Source organism: Mus pahari, chromosome 23 (assembly GCF_900095145.1).
Source record: "Mus pahari chromosome 23, PAHARI_EIJ_v1.1, whole genome shotgun sequence".
In the NCBI taxonomy this organism is placed as follows: Eukaryota; Metazoa; Chordata; class Mammalia; order Rodentia; family Muridae; genus Mus; species Mus pahari.
In genome coordinates, this window is record NC_034612.1 from 20,186,247 (window position 1) to 20,200,008 (window position 13,762).

Here is a 13,762-nt window from a genome sequence, read left to right on the forward strand (position 1 = left end):
ACATTGAAGGGTTTACAGACAGAGAACTATGGTTGATGGTTGAAGTGTGAACTTTAACTCTTTTTTTTTTTTTTTTTTTTTTTTTCGAGACAGGGTTTCTCTGTGTACCCCTGGCTGTCCTGGAACTCACTCTGTAGACCAGGCTGGCCTCGAACNCTGGCTGTCCTGGAACTCACTCTGTAGACCAGGCTGGCCTCGAACTCAGAAATCCGCCTGCCTCTGCCTCCTGAGTGCTGGGATTAAAGGCATGTGCCACCACCGCCCGGCAGAACTTTAACTCTTTTTAACTCTGTGGTATTAATTTTCCTTCTTTTTTGAGACTATGTAGCCCTGGCTGGCCTGGAGCTCTCTATGTAGACCAGGCTGGGCTTAAACTAATACAGATCAGTCTGTTACAACACCTCAAGTGCTGGGATTAAAGGCAGGTGCTACCATGGCCAGCTATTTCATTTTTCTGTTAGTGGAGATGGAACCTGGGGCTTCAGTAATGCTAAGCAGGTGCTCTACCACCGAGCCACGCCTCCAGCCCCTCCCTGGGGGATTCTAGGCAGGGGCTCTACCACTGAGCCATGTCCCCAGCCCCTCCCTGGGGTTCTTATGTAGGTGCTCTACCTATAAATCAGGACCCAAGAGTTCCAGTCTGCCATGATTTTGGTCCTACTTCAACACTGAAGCTATCCATCTAGCTACATAAAACTTGCTCTTTCTCGAACAACCCACTCTTTACTTTGTATACAGTCCACGCCTGCGGAGTTGGCTCTTCTCACACGGACTCTCTTCACTGCCGAGTTCTCTAGGCTGACCTACTGCTGGCATCAGTGCACCACTACCATTTTGTTCTGATGAACTAAAAAACATCCTGCCTCCTTTAAAGATGGGGAAACTGAGGTCCAGAGGCTAACGTACCACCACGCTGAGTGAGACCTTAAGTTTTTTGTTTTTTTGTTTTTTTGTTTTTTTGAGACAGAGTCTCACTGTGTAGCTCCGCTTGTCCTCCTGCTCCGCTTGCCTAGTGTCAGGTGGTACACCTGAAGCTCTCTGGTCATTTGCTTCATTTCCCCCCTCCTCGCCTCTTTGAACATAGTCCCTAAGTCAACCCTTGTGTGCGAAGCCTTCCAGATCCCAGCCCCGCCCCCTTACATTCCCAATTGTCTCAGTCTCCTTACATGGAACATTTACATAAGCAATGCAGGGTTGAAACAGAAACTGGAACACACATAAATGCCTAGGGCTGAAAGGGCCTGTGAGTGAAATCTATTTCCAAGGCTCAAGTCAGCTGTAGATGGTCTAGGTGGGGAAGACCAGGTTCCGAAGACTTCTCTGCCCGCCCGCTCCCCAGTTTTTGCGCGTCACTGTCGCCTGAGAACCCGGAGACCACGATTGTAGGCACCGCCCCCAACCTCCCCCCACCCCGTACCCCCCCCCCCCCCCCTGCGCCCGCCGCTACGCCGGCCCCTTTTGTTCGCTCTCTGGCCGCTGAGCTCTCCTGGCGCTCGGCATCTCTCGGCTGGGCTCGGCTCACCTTGGCAGGGCTCCACCGGGCTCCGCTCCGCTCGGCTTCTCTCGCCTCCACCCCGTTTGGCTCGGATCTTCCCGGCTCGGCCCCGCTCGGCTCGGCTCCGCTCGGCTCGGCTCCGCCTCGGGGCGCGCAGGCAGCGGCCAGGCTTACTGGATCGGCCCCTCCCTCTATCCCCTTCTGGACGTAGATCCTGTGCGAGGCCCGGACTCCGAGCGCGGAGACCCGGTTAAGGGTAGCGGCGTGAGGGGACCGGCGCAGCATCCTTGTTCCCGGGACGCGCGGACCAAGAGGAGGCGAGGGGTGTCGGGTCCTGGTCGCTGCTGGAGCTCCAAGGTAGGCGCCGCTCTGGGGACGCGCGCGATGGGGGCGCGCGGGCAACAAAGGACGCAGAGTCGCGGGGGGCGGCGGCACCCTATCCTGAAAAGAAAAAGGGGGTGCTATCACCAAGCCATTGTCACCGCGTGGGCAAGGACAGCGGACAGGGTCGCTGCCGCTGGTGGGCGTGGGCGGGGTGAACCCCAACTTCCTTAACCCAGATCGCTGCTGGGGTTGGGGGCGCCCCTGGATTTCACATCCAGATGGTGCACACATCCATACAGGGATTCGGGTGTTTTTGTTGGCGTCCTCTTCCCAAGAGCGGGTCCAGGCAGCTGGACAAGCTGCAGAGCTCTCGGGGAAGGTTCACTCAGGCTCTGTGGGGGGCACAGCCTGGTGGGCGCGGCCATCAGCTCTCATCTTCAGACCTGGCATCTGGGATGAGACACGGAGGCCCCCGCCCCGCCACCTGGGGTCGCCTGGTTGGTGCCCTTAGCAAAACTTGACTGGAGAACCTAGCTTGGCATAGGATAGGGTAAGGGGGAGGCCCAGACAGGGTGACTTTCCGCAGGGGTGCCCCCCCCCCAAGCTGGCGCTGGTAGCTGGTGAGGCAGCAGATTTTTTTTCCCTTCCCCCAGGGAGGGGCAGTGGCGAAGCAGGATGCAGGGCTGAGCCTCCAGGGCTAGCCCGCGTAGATTCCTCAGGCGGGGCCTGTGTGTTTGTCCTGGACTCATTTGGGCTTTGCCACGCGTTCCTTCTCTCGATCCTGGCCCAAGCCTGGAAAGGTTGCAGAGGAACACCTTGGGGGGTAGAGGAATCACAACCCAGCCTCTGAGATCCCGCTCCTGTCTTCTGGACTACAAATGGGCAGGGGCCTGGAGGGTTGTGGAACTAGGAATTGGCCTTAATCTTGAAGGGTGCTCAGACAGAGGATGGTGGGGGTGGGGCTGGCCTAGGGCTCTGCTCTGAGGAGCTAGAGAACACCACGTGGGGCCACCTTCCCTTTGCTGTGAGCCAGAGGCCTCCTCCCCATCAGTTGTAAATGTAAACAATGAGTCCTTCATTCATAAGGTCGCTGTCACCTGGATTGGCACCACCAGGGGCTGGCAGGTACACAGAACCAGAGCTGCTCTGCCCAGCACAGCACGGCCTAACCTGATGCCGGGCAAATGGAGAAGCCAGGAGCTCTCAAGAGGCACAGCTGGAGGGTGGGGCAAACCCTAAAGGCAGACCCTGAGATGAGTGCCCTGCCCAAGGCTGCTTTTTACCTATATGGCTTCCACAAGAGCTTCCAGACAAGAGGCATTCTGGCTTAGAGGGGCAGAGAAAGATTTAGGTTACTGGGGCGTGAAGTTCAAGGCAGAGCGTGTCCGCCAGTTCCTTCTTCTTGCATACACTAGGTGCCCACTTAGCACAGGACCCGTGGGTTTCAGCAGTGCGAGCGGAGGCTCCAGGATGAGGAGGTTGGAGATAGAGGAGCCCCAACAGCAGAAGAACCTTGGAGGAGTACACAGATACACACTCTTCTAACCGGGGCACTCAGGTGGGAAGGGCCTACGCAGAGCCTCCAAACTCCCAGCCAAAGCACACATTCCCAAGGAGCAGGAGTGCAGATGTTGGAGTTTGACGTCGTGGGTTCAAATCCTTGCTCTGCCACTTGAATCACTGTGTGTCTTTGGACAAGATCACATACCTTGCTGTCTCTGTTTCATTAGTAAGATGGGAGTACTTAGGGGGATTTGCCTTTTAGGGTTCTTGAGAAACTCATGTGCCCTAGGACAAGAGTTTTTGTGACTTATGTGTATATTTGGTGGCATGGGGAATTGAACCTAAGACCTCGTGGCTTCTCTGGCTGAGCCATGCCTCTATCCTCTTACTGGGGGATTCTAGGCAGGGGCTCTACCACTGAGCCACGGCCCTGGAGCTACCGTCTCAGTTGATTTTTTTTTTTTTTTTTTTTTTTTTTTTTTGCTACAGGAAGTGGCCCTCAGCCCAGGGCAGGAGCCTTATCCCCTGCTCTGGCTGCCCTTTACCTTCACACAGCTTAGCCTCTCAGCCCCACCCCAGGGCCTGCTCTTTTCTATCTCCCTTCCTGCTTCCTGCTTTCCTTCATTGATAGCAGAGCCATTGTCCTCTTATCCCTAAGTCTTCCTTGTCCCCACCTGGGAGACAGGCTCTGTGTGATTTCCAGTCCCTCTCTGGTCAGTAACTGCCAGCTGCTCTGTCCATCCCGTCTTCTCTGCCCCTGCTGCTTTGCCGGGAGGAAAGACTCTGGACTTGTCACCCAATCGCTCTTGGGAGAATTTATGCCTTTACACAGGTTTTTAAAAAACACATATTAAGTGCTTACTCTGGGTCAGGAACGTTTGGTTCTAACTCCCCCAACCCTCTTTTGAGACAGGGTCTCACTAGGCAGCCCTAGCTGGCTTGGAACTTACTATGTAGCCCAGGCTGGCCTTGAACTCACAGACAGCTGTTTGCTTAGTGTTGGGACTAACAACGTATGCTACCATGTCCAGTGGTTCTGACTCTGTAAATAAATGTATTCATTTTTTTGTTTTACATTGTTTTGAAGACTATTTTTATCTTTGTGTGCATCTGTGGGGCCGTCTGGCGTGTGTGTGCAGGTACATGGAGACCAGGAGAGGGTATGAGATCCCCCTGGCATAGTGACAGACTGTTGTGAGCCGCCTGAGGTGGGAGCTGGAAATGAACCTGGGTCCCAATCCCTGAGCCAGCTCTCCAGCCCTTACTTGTTTATTGGAGACAGAATCTCCTATATCTTAGACTGACATTGCACTGGCCTTGAACTTCTGCTCGTCCGGCCCACATTTCCCAGCAGCTAGGAAGGCAGGTGTGTGCCACCTACCAGGTTTATATGGTGTTGGGGATAGACTTGGGGTTCGGACACGTTAGACAGGCTCGGCACCAAATGAACCACAGAACTTCCTCTGCTTTTGGTTTTTAGACAAGGTCTCCTTGTAGCCCAGGCTAGTCTCAAAAGTCACTCTGTAGCCCAGGCTAGCCTTAGAGTGATTCTGTAGCCCAGGCTGGTCTTCCTGCCTCTACCTCTAGAGTTCTGGGATGACGAGTAGACACCACTGTGTGCTTTGCCCGTGCATTGATTAAATACTTACTGTGTGCCTAAGGAGCACACCGTTTTCTGCAAAGTCAAGGTCTGTTTCTCTAAAGCATAATTACGGTTGTACTTACTGCCGACGCTGCAGTACGAAGTCTAATCATGGTCTGGCCTTTGGAGCCCACACAATTGCTCAGGCTTTGCATTCCAAGGGACTGCCTCCTCTCCCTCTCCCTCTCCCTCTCCCTCTCCCTCTCCCTCTCCCCTCTTCCCCTCTCTCTCTCCCTTCCCCCTTCCCCTCTCCTCCCTTCCCCTCCTCCCTTCTTCTCCCTCTCCCTTCCCCTCCTTCCTCCTTCTCCCTCTCCCTCCCTCTCCCCCCTCCCCTCCCCTTCCCCCTCTCTCTTTCTCATCAGCTGGCCAGACTCTATGCCTCCACTAAGGTCACCTCAGTTCTCTTTATAAGCTGTAAGTATCACGCATCTTCTGTTGAGCCCAGCTGTCTGGAAGGGACACCGAATCAGAAGAGGGCCCTTTAATAACCCTGTCGTTGGGAGTTTCTGTTGTTTTGAGACAGGGATCTCATGTAGCACAGGCTGGCTTCAAACCTGTTGCATAGTGGAGGCTAGCCTCAACTTCTGCTTGTCCTTTCCAAGTCCTGGGATTACAGGTGTGTGATTCCACAGTTAGCATGAGTGCATGCGTATGTGCATTCGAGCGTGCATGCAAGCATTTGGGTGGACATGAGCGTGTAGGGGCTAGGGGTTAGCTCTGTCTTTCTCAGTCACTGTCCGTTTTGTTCCGTGTGGGTGTGGATGGGTGTATGTGTATGCTTGGGCGCATATGGAAGTCAGAGGACAACTTGCTGGGATCCATTTTCTGTTTTTGTCACATGGATGGATACCTTGGATTAAAGTCAGATGACCAGACTTGGTGGCAAGCCCCTTTACCCACTAAGCCATCTTGCTGGCCCTTCACCTTATTTTTTTGAGACAGGATGTCTCACTTAACCTAGACCTCACTGACTCAATGAGGCTGGCTAACTGTCAAGCCCCAGGGCTCCTCCTGTCTCCATCTCTCTCGTGCTGCAATTACAGGCACACACCGCTTTGTGACGTGGGTGATGGGGCTCTGAACTCTAGCCTTCAAGTCTGTATGGCAAGCAATTTCCCAAGGGAACCATCTCTATAGCCCTACTGTGCCTGGTGTGCACTGTCCTGGGGAATCAGAGCCTCATTCAGTTCAGTAAAGGAAGACTTCAGTTACATTTATTTAAATGCATTTATGGTGTGTGTGTGTGTGTGTGTGTGTGTGTGTGTGTGTGTGTGGTGCGCGCGCACATGTGCACTCCCACATACTATGGCATGCTTGTGAAGGTCATGGGACAACTTTGGGGGGGGTTTGTTTCTCTTTCTACTGATGCCAGGGGTTGAACTGAGGTCATCAGACTTGATGGCCAACGCTTTCCCCTCTGAGCCACCTCCAAGTCTTGCTGGACCCCAAAAGGACATTCCAGAGTAGGAGAAATAAGCCTGAGTCACGGGAGAATTGCGGGGGGAGCCGGGGCCACCTGGGCCGGGAAGCTGGCTGGCAGCCACCCCTTCTGTTTCTTCCTGGATGCCGGTCTCATTTTCTCTACCCTAATCTTGCCTCTGTCCCATCTCTCCTTGACTCACGAGTGTGGCCCGGCCCTGTGTGACTGTTGCAAATGCTGGTTTCAGCTCCTGTTCATAGACCCCCCTCCTGGGGGGGGTATCTTCCTTAATCCTGGGTTGCCAGAGAGATCAAGTGAGGGGGCTACCCCCATCTGCTTAGCTGGTGGCAGACTGGGGCGGGGAACAGCTGGTATGATCTGTAAGGCTAGTTTTTGGTGCATGAAGTTGTGTGTGTGTGTGTGTGTGTGTGTGTGTGTGTGTGTGTGTAAACAATTGGGGTGTGGCTATGTAAAGGAGCTGGTGGTCTGATGGAGGAGGCAGAGCCATGGACACTTTACGATCCTGGCACTCAATACTGTATGGTGCTCCTGCCATCAGCACTGTGACTTAGCCTCAAGGAACGTAAGGATGTGACCTTCTATGTAAACTCTCTGTCCTGGCCCAGGTTGAAAGACCCTCTTCTCCCAAGATCTGGGGACTCGGGGTAGGTGGGTCTAGTTCCAACACCCTGTGTTTTCTGAGGCCTCGGAGCCGCCCTCCCTTCATCCCTCCTCCCTGGTCTTCACAGAGAAACACAAACTGTAATTGATGCCTTCAGAAACGCCCAGAAAGGTTAATGATCTGCTGTCTTCTGCGCAGGATGCAGAAGAGGCCGGGGAATCACTAACAAGACATAAATACAGGGCTGTGTGCTCTCTCTCCTGCCTCGCCCTCGGCTCCTCCCGAGAGTCTCGCAGAGTTAGGCAGGTGCTCTACAGCTGACCCACGCTTCTTACACTAGAGGGTTCTAGGTAGGCACCTACCACTGTTCTGTGCCCCCAGCCTCTCTCTGGGGTATTTGAGGTAGATGCTCTACCACTGAAACACACCTCCAGCCCGGGTGAGGGTCGTTTACTTATTTTTTTTTATTTTTAAAAAAAGATTTATTTATTTTTAATTTTGTGTGTATTGGTGTTTTGCCTGCATGTGTGTCTGTGTGAGGGTGTCAAATCACTTGCAGCTGGATTGCAGACAGTTATCAACTGTCACGTGGGTGCTGGGAATTGAACTCGGATCCTCTGGAAGAGTAGTCAGTACTCTTAACCTCTGAGCCAGCTCTCCACCCCCTATATATTTTTTTTCCTCTTATGTATATGGATGTTTTGCCTGCACGCAGGCCTATGCACTAGATTTATGAAGTACCCCTGGAGACCAGAAGAGGGCGTCAGCTTCCCTGAAATTGGAGTTAACATTGAGGGCTGCCATTGTCTATGGTGAGAATCGAGCCCAGGTCCTCTGGAAGAACAGACTGGTGCTCTTAACCACTGAGACGTCTCTCCTGATCCTTTTGGTTGTTGTAGTTGTTGTTGTTTTTGTTCTCGTTGGCTTTGCTTGTTTGTTATGAAGCAAGGTCTCACCTCACCCAGGCTGGTCTCAACCTCTCTGTGTAATGAGGATGAACTTGATCTCTTGATCCACCTTCCAATTGTAGGCATTTCCCCGTGGGTGAGACCGAGCCTGTGTGGTCCTGGGGATGGACTCCAGGACTTTGCCTAGGTTAAGCTCTACCCACTCCTTCCCACCCCGGGCTCTTTAAAGGAGCTGTTAAATTGGCAGTTTCCAGCCACGTGCCTGGTGCTGTCCTAGGTCCTGAGGTGCAGGCTGGGAATCCGATTTGCAAAAGCTCTATCCCGCCCCTCTGCTCTCCCTGAGAAGTGGGAGAAGGCATTCAAGGGCACTGGGTACCACTTTGCAGAAAGCCTGGGCATGCATAAGACAGCGCATGCGTGTAGTGAGTGCTTGGCATGGAGCCTCCATGGGTAGGCAGGGCGAGGCTGCCTTTTCCGAAGCGACGGTAGATAGTACCAATTTGGATGTCCTCCTGGTGACGTCTGAGCCAGTGCATTTGTGTGTCTCTTCCATTCTTTCCTTCCCTCCCACTCCAGTATCGCTGGGTTTTAGTTTGAGATGTGTGGGCGGTCCCCTTGACCTGCTTTGCTGCCAAACTCCCCTTTCTCCTGCCTGCCTCATCTTAGTTCTCCCTTTGTCTGGCTGGAATCTCTCATGATATTCCAGGGCCAGACCCCAGCATCCGTGTCTCTTCCTTCCTGTCCCTCGCCTGCTCAGGACATTGCCAGAATGGGAGAGGATCCGGATGTTGACATAGAAGCTTGCTGCAGGGACGCAAGGCACAGTAGAAGGTCCTCATTCTGTGCCACACTGTGCCACACCGTGCCACACTGTGATCTCTCCTGCCCTCAGGGGAAGCCAGAGCCTTGGGAGAGACACACAGGACATGGATCCACAGGGCACAGGCAGCTCATTCACAGCCGAATGGTCTGATGGTCCCAGATCCAGAGCCCAGGGAATTACCTGTGATCTAGTCATCTAGTCTGTAACTGTAATCTCGTGTGTGTGTGTGTGTGCGTGTCTGATGTGTGCATGTTTGTGCAGATGTGTGAATATGTGTGCCTATGGAGACCAGAAGAAAACCTTTAGGGATATCTTTCTACCTTTTTAAAAAAAATATCATTACATTGATTGGGCCTAAAGAGTTAGATCAGAATATTTGAAACGCTTGCTGAAGACCCAAGTTCGGTTCCCAGCACTAATATGATGGTTCACAACCATCCAACAGACTTATGGGATCCAATACCCTCTTCTTCTGACTTGTATGGGCACTAGACTCACATGTGATGCACATACGTACATATGTGTGTGTGTGTGTGTGTGTATATATATATATATATATATATATATACATACATACATGCATGCATACATACATGTAAAACTCTTACATGGAATAAAATAAATAAATCTAATATAAGTTTTAAAAGTTTTTGTTATTATTTTGATTTTTATTTAGAATAGTCCATGCTCTTTTTTTAAAATGTATTTTTATTTTATGTCTATTTGTGTTTTGCCTGCACATATGTCTGTGTGAGGGTGTCAGAAGATGTGCAGTTGGAGTTCCAGACAGGTGTGAGCTGCCATGTGGGTGCAGGGATTGGAACCTGAGTTCTCTGAGTGCTTTTAACTGCTGAGCCATCTCTCCAGCTTAGTTTTAACTAAAAACAAACAAACAAAAAAAATCCCCCCCAAAACAAAAAAAAAAAAACCAACCCATGATCTTGCATGATGTGTGCGCATGTGTGTACATACCGTAATGCGCCTTTGGAGGTGAGAGAATAGCTCAGTGATTGATTGATTCTCTCCTTCCACCTTTGCACAGGTTCTGGGAATTGAACTCAGGTTGCCAGGTTTGCACAAGAAATGTATTAACTCGGGGAACCTCTCACCACCCAGCTAGATAGTTAAAAAAAAAAAAAAAAAGAACAGAATGAAAGAAGCCAGGCGTGGTGATTCACACCTTTAGTCCCAGCACTTGGGAGGCAGAGGCAGGCAGATCTCTGAGTTCGAGGCCAGCCTGATCTACAGAGTGAGTTCCTGGACAGCAAGGGCTACACAGAGAAACCCTGGCTTCGAAACAAAACAAAACAAAACACCCCAAGCCAAAACTGTTTTAGTATCTGCCTGCTTTTGCAATACCAGAGTCTGAGGCAGGGGAGTAGACAATTCAAAGCCAAGCTGGGCTACACAGCAGAGCCCTGTTTCCAAATAAAGGGAGAAAAAGTCAACTTTATACTGACCTGTAACCTTACGTACAAAAGCCCACATGGAGCCCCATGCCTATAACCCCACACTCTGGGCGGGGGCCAGGAAGGATCGGATTTCAAGCAGTCACATCAAACAGGCTTGTTATGTTTTGTTTTGTTTTATTTTGTTTTGTATTTTTCACTACCTGGTAGGCCAGTGAAATGGTTCAGAGTAAATGCATTTCCTGTGCAGATTGGCAACCTGAGTTCAACTTACGCTAGGCTACGTGAAATAGTGTCTCAGGAAAACAAACAAACAAACAAAAAAGGTAGACTGGAGAGATGGCTCAGTGGTAAAGAGCACTGGCTGCTCTTCCAGAGGTCCTGGGTTCAATTCTCAGCAACCACATGGTGGCTCACAACCCTCTGTAACTCTAGTTCCAGGGGATCTGACACCCTCACACAGACAAGTATGCAGGTAGAACACCAATGCACATAAAATAAAAATAAATAATTAAACAAACAAAAACCCCAGGGGGTGGTAGTGCACACCTTTTATCCCAGCACTGGGGAGGCAGATTTTTGGTCAGTTGTAGGCTAGCCTGATCTCCCTGAGTTTCAGGAGAGCCAGGGCTACCTGAAGAGAACCCTGTCTCACAAATCAAAAAAGCAAGCAAGCAAAATAAACACCATAGCTGGTGATTGATTGGGGGAGGGGGGCTGTTTGCTGCTGGTCTGCCACCCCCCCTCCCCCAGCTTGGTCTTCCCAGCTTTATCCACCCCCCCACCCCCCAAGAAGTCATGTCTGCATAGGATCTAGCTGCTGCCGCACCTCAGCTTGGAGGCTCTTCCAGAGCCTCACGCTGGTCTCTGCTGCTGTCCCTCTCTACATGGTGGTCAGGCCTCTCGGCACTATCTAGGGGTCTAAAGACCCCAACAAGGTTCCTTATCTCTGTTCTCTTCACACTCTACCATGGGCTTGGCAGGAGTTACACAGCTGTGTAAGGCTCAAACCTGGCTGTTCCCAGCATCCTGCTGACCCTAGTGACCAGGGGAGAGTGATGGGAGAAGGGTGAGGACAGGGACCCAGGCAGATGGACTCCATCTCTCCCATTCTCCCGGGCCTGAGGCACAGCTGGTTTAAAACTTGGATTTTGTTTTTTGCCCGGAAGTTGGCAAGACTCACAGGGAGGGACCGTCCCAGAGGCAGCCTTTGCTTGTCTTCGGCTGAGAGGTCACGGACTCGGGTGACCTCTCGATGACCCACGGCAAGCTGCCTGTGTTCCCTGACCCTCAGCCAAATGCAGTTTGAATGGTGTCCTGGGCCCTTAATCTCAGCACTGGGGAGAAAGAGGCATGAGGATGGAAAGCCTGAGAACAATTTGGGCTATATATCAAATATGGAAAAGAAGGGGCTGAAGCTGGCTCAGCAGGGAAAGGGGCTTGTTGCCAAGCCCAACGACCTGAGTTTGAGCCCTGGGGACTTCTTCTGGAAGGAGAGAAAGGACCAAATGACCCCACCCCCAAGTTGGAACCCTTCATGCATGGGGCATGCATGCATGTATCTATCTATCTATCTATCTATCTATCTATCTATCTATCTATCTATCTATACACACACACATATATACATATATACATACACATATATAAATATGTATACATATATACATATATATACACATAATAACATACATATACACACACATACACACACACACACACACACACACACACACACACACACACATATATATTTTTAAAGAGGCTGGACATGGCTAGTGTCAGTAGTTAGCACCCTTATCGAGGGACCATCTCCTAGCAGAAGTGCCCAGTGAATGAGCCAGGGTCAGCGGCTTGGCTGGAATTCTGGGCCAGGGTGCCTACATCCTGATGCCCTCTTCCCTGCCCCGGGGCCATATTACCTCATAGGACTTGGGCTTTCTCTTGCTCTACTTGGCACTGTTCCCCTCTCTAGGCCACTACCGCATTCACTGGGCCAGAATCCTGGGCCCTGTCCCCTGCTGTCCTGTGGCAGGGCGGGTTACTCCCAGGCTGCTGAAACGGAAACCCTGCGACAGAGCTCGGGTTTCTTTCCAGTAAGTGGCAATTGAGGACGGCACACAGGGGCCTGTTGCTTCTGTTAGACCCGAGTTCCCAGACAATGCTTGTGTGAAGAGTGTCACCAGAGAGTTGTGACACGGGCCTTCTGACATCTGTCAAGTATCTGGGATACTCCTGGGGTTACAAGCTTCCCAATTCAGGCACCAGAGCCACCCCCAAGGCAGCCATGCTTAGACCCCGGGTTTCTTTCTTTCTTTTCCTCCCCTCCCCTCCCCTCCCCTCCTTTCCCTTCCCCTCTCCTCCTCCTCTTCCTCCTCTTCCTCCTCCTCCTCCTCCTCCTCTTCCTCTTCTTCTTCTTCTTCTCTCTCTCTCTTTCTTTTTTCTTTCTTTCTTTCTTTCTTTTTTTTTTTTTTTGGAGACAGAATTTTTTATGTAACCCTGAACTAATTCAGGCTGGCCTCAAACTCAGAGATCCACCTGCCCCTACCTCCCAAGCACTGGGATTAAAATTGTTTTTATAGCCCAGGCTGACCTCAGACTCACTATGTAGCTGAGGATAACCCTGAACTTCTGATCCTCCTGCTCCACCTCCCTACTTTTGGGATCACAGGTGTTCCCACCCTGGTTTTAGGAGGGCAGGGGATCGAACCCAGGGCTTCATGCATACTAGGCAAGCCCTCTCCTGACCCGGCTATACTCTGAGCTTGGTTTATTATTTTACTTTCATTTCATTACATTTTAGCGTGTGTATATATCAGTGTGTATATATCACTTTAGCATGTGTATATATCAGTATGTATATATCAGTGTGTATATATCAGTTTAGCCTGTGTATATATCAGTTCTGCCCTCCCTCTATCACATGAGCCCTGGGGATCCAACTCAGGCCGTCAGGTTTGGTGACAATTGTCTATACTTGCTAGGCCATTTTGTCCACCGGGAACCTGAAATCTTTCTTCCTCTGCCTCTTGTGCTGGAATCACTGTGTGCTGACCATGCCTGTGCTACCTGTATCCCAGTACAGGTGAGAACCCCAGGGACGGTCACATGGCTTCATGTCCCAAGGCCTCTTGGAGTGAGACTGGCTTCGGACGGGAGGCTCTCACTTCATGGCCTCTAGTGTATCGACACATGTCACAGCTTTCCCAAGTCCTCCCCACCCTGCCCCCAACCAGTTCTCTGTTCCAGAGCCAGGCTGAGTCACAGAGGGCCAGCTCAGCCCTCTGCCTCCTCCCCTCTTCCTGCTACCATTCTCCCCCCTCCCCCTCCCCTTTCCGGTCCCCTCCAGTCCCCTGGCTGGGGTTAGCCAGGACTGGCTGAATGCTGGCTTGGTTCTTTCCTGCCTGCTCCATGCGTTCCTTTGTTAGTTGAAGCAAGCAGGCGCTGTCCCCCGAGGTCAGGGTCTTGGAAATGTTGTTTTAGGGCAGGGCCACCAGGCGAGGAGGTGAGGAATAGCCAACCCTGGGGCCACTTGAATCTTAGCTGCAACACTGCGACTCGGATGGAATCTGGGAAATTAATTTTATCTTTTCAGCTCCCGGTTCTATAAGGATGT

General features: G+C 51.5%; 1 protein-coding gene across 2 annotated transcripts in view; it reads left to right on the plus strand.

Annotated features, from left to right (window-relative positions):
* Positions 1-1,454: 1,454 nt before the first annotated feature.
* Positions 1,455-13,762, plus strand: part of Clip2 (CAP-Gly domain containing linker protein 2) — a 64,797-nt gene continuing 52,489 nt past the window's right edge. For both annotated transcript variants that reach the window (XM_021186667.2, XM_021186668.2), the window contains exon 1: positions 1,455-1,852. The gene's annotated coding sequence lies outside the window, so the exon portion shown is untranslated. The remainder of the gene's footprint in view (positions 1,853-13,762) is intronic.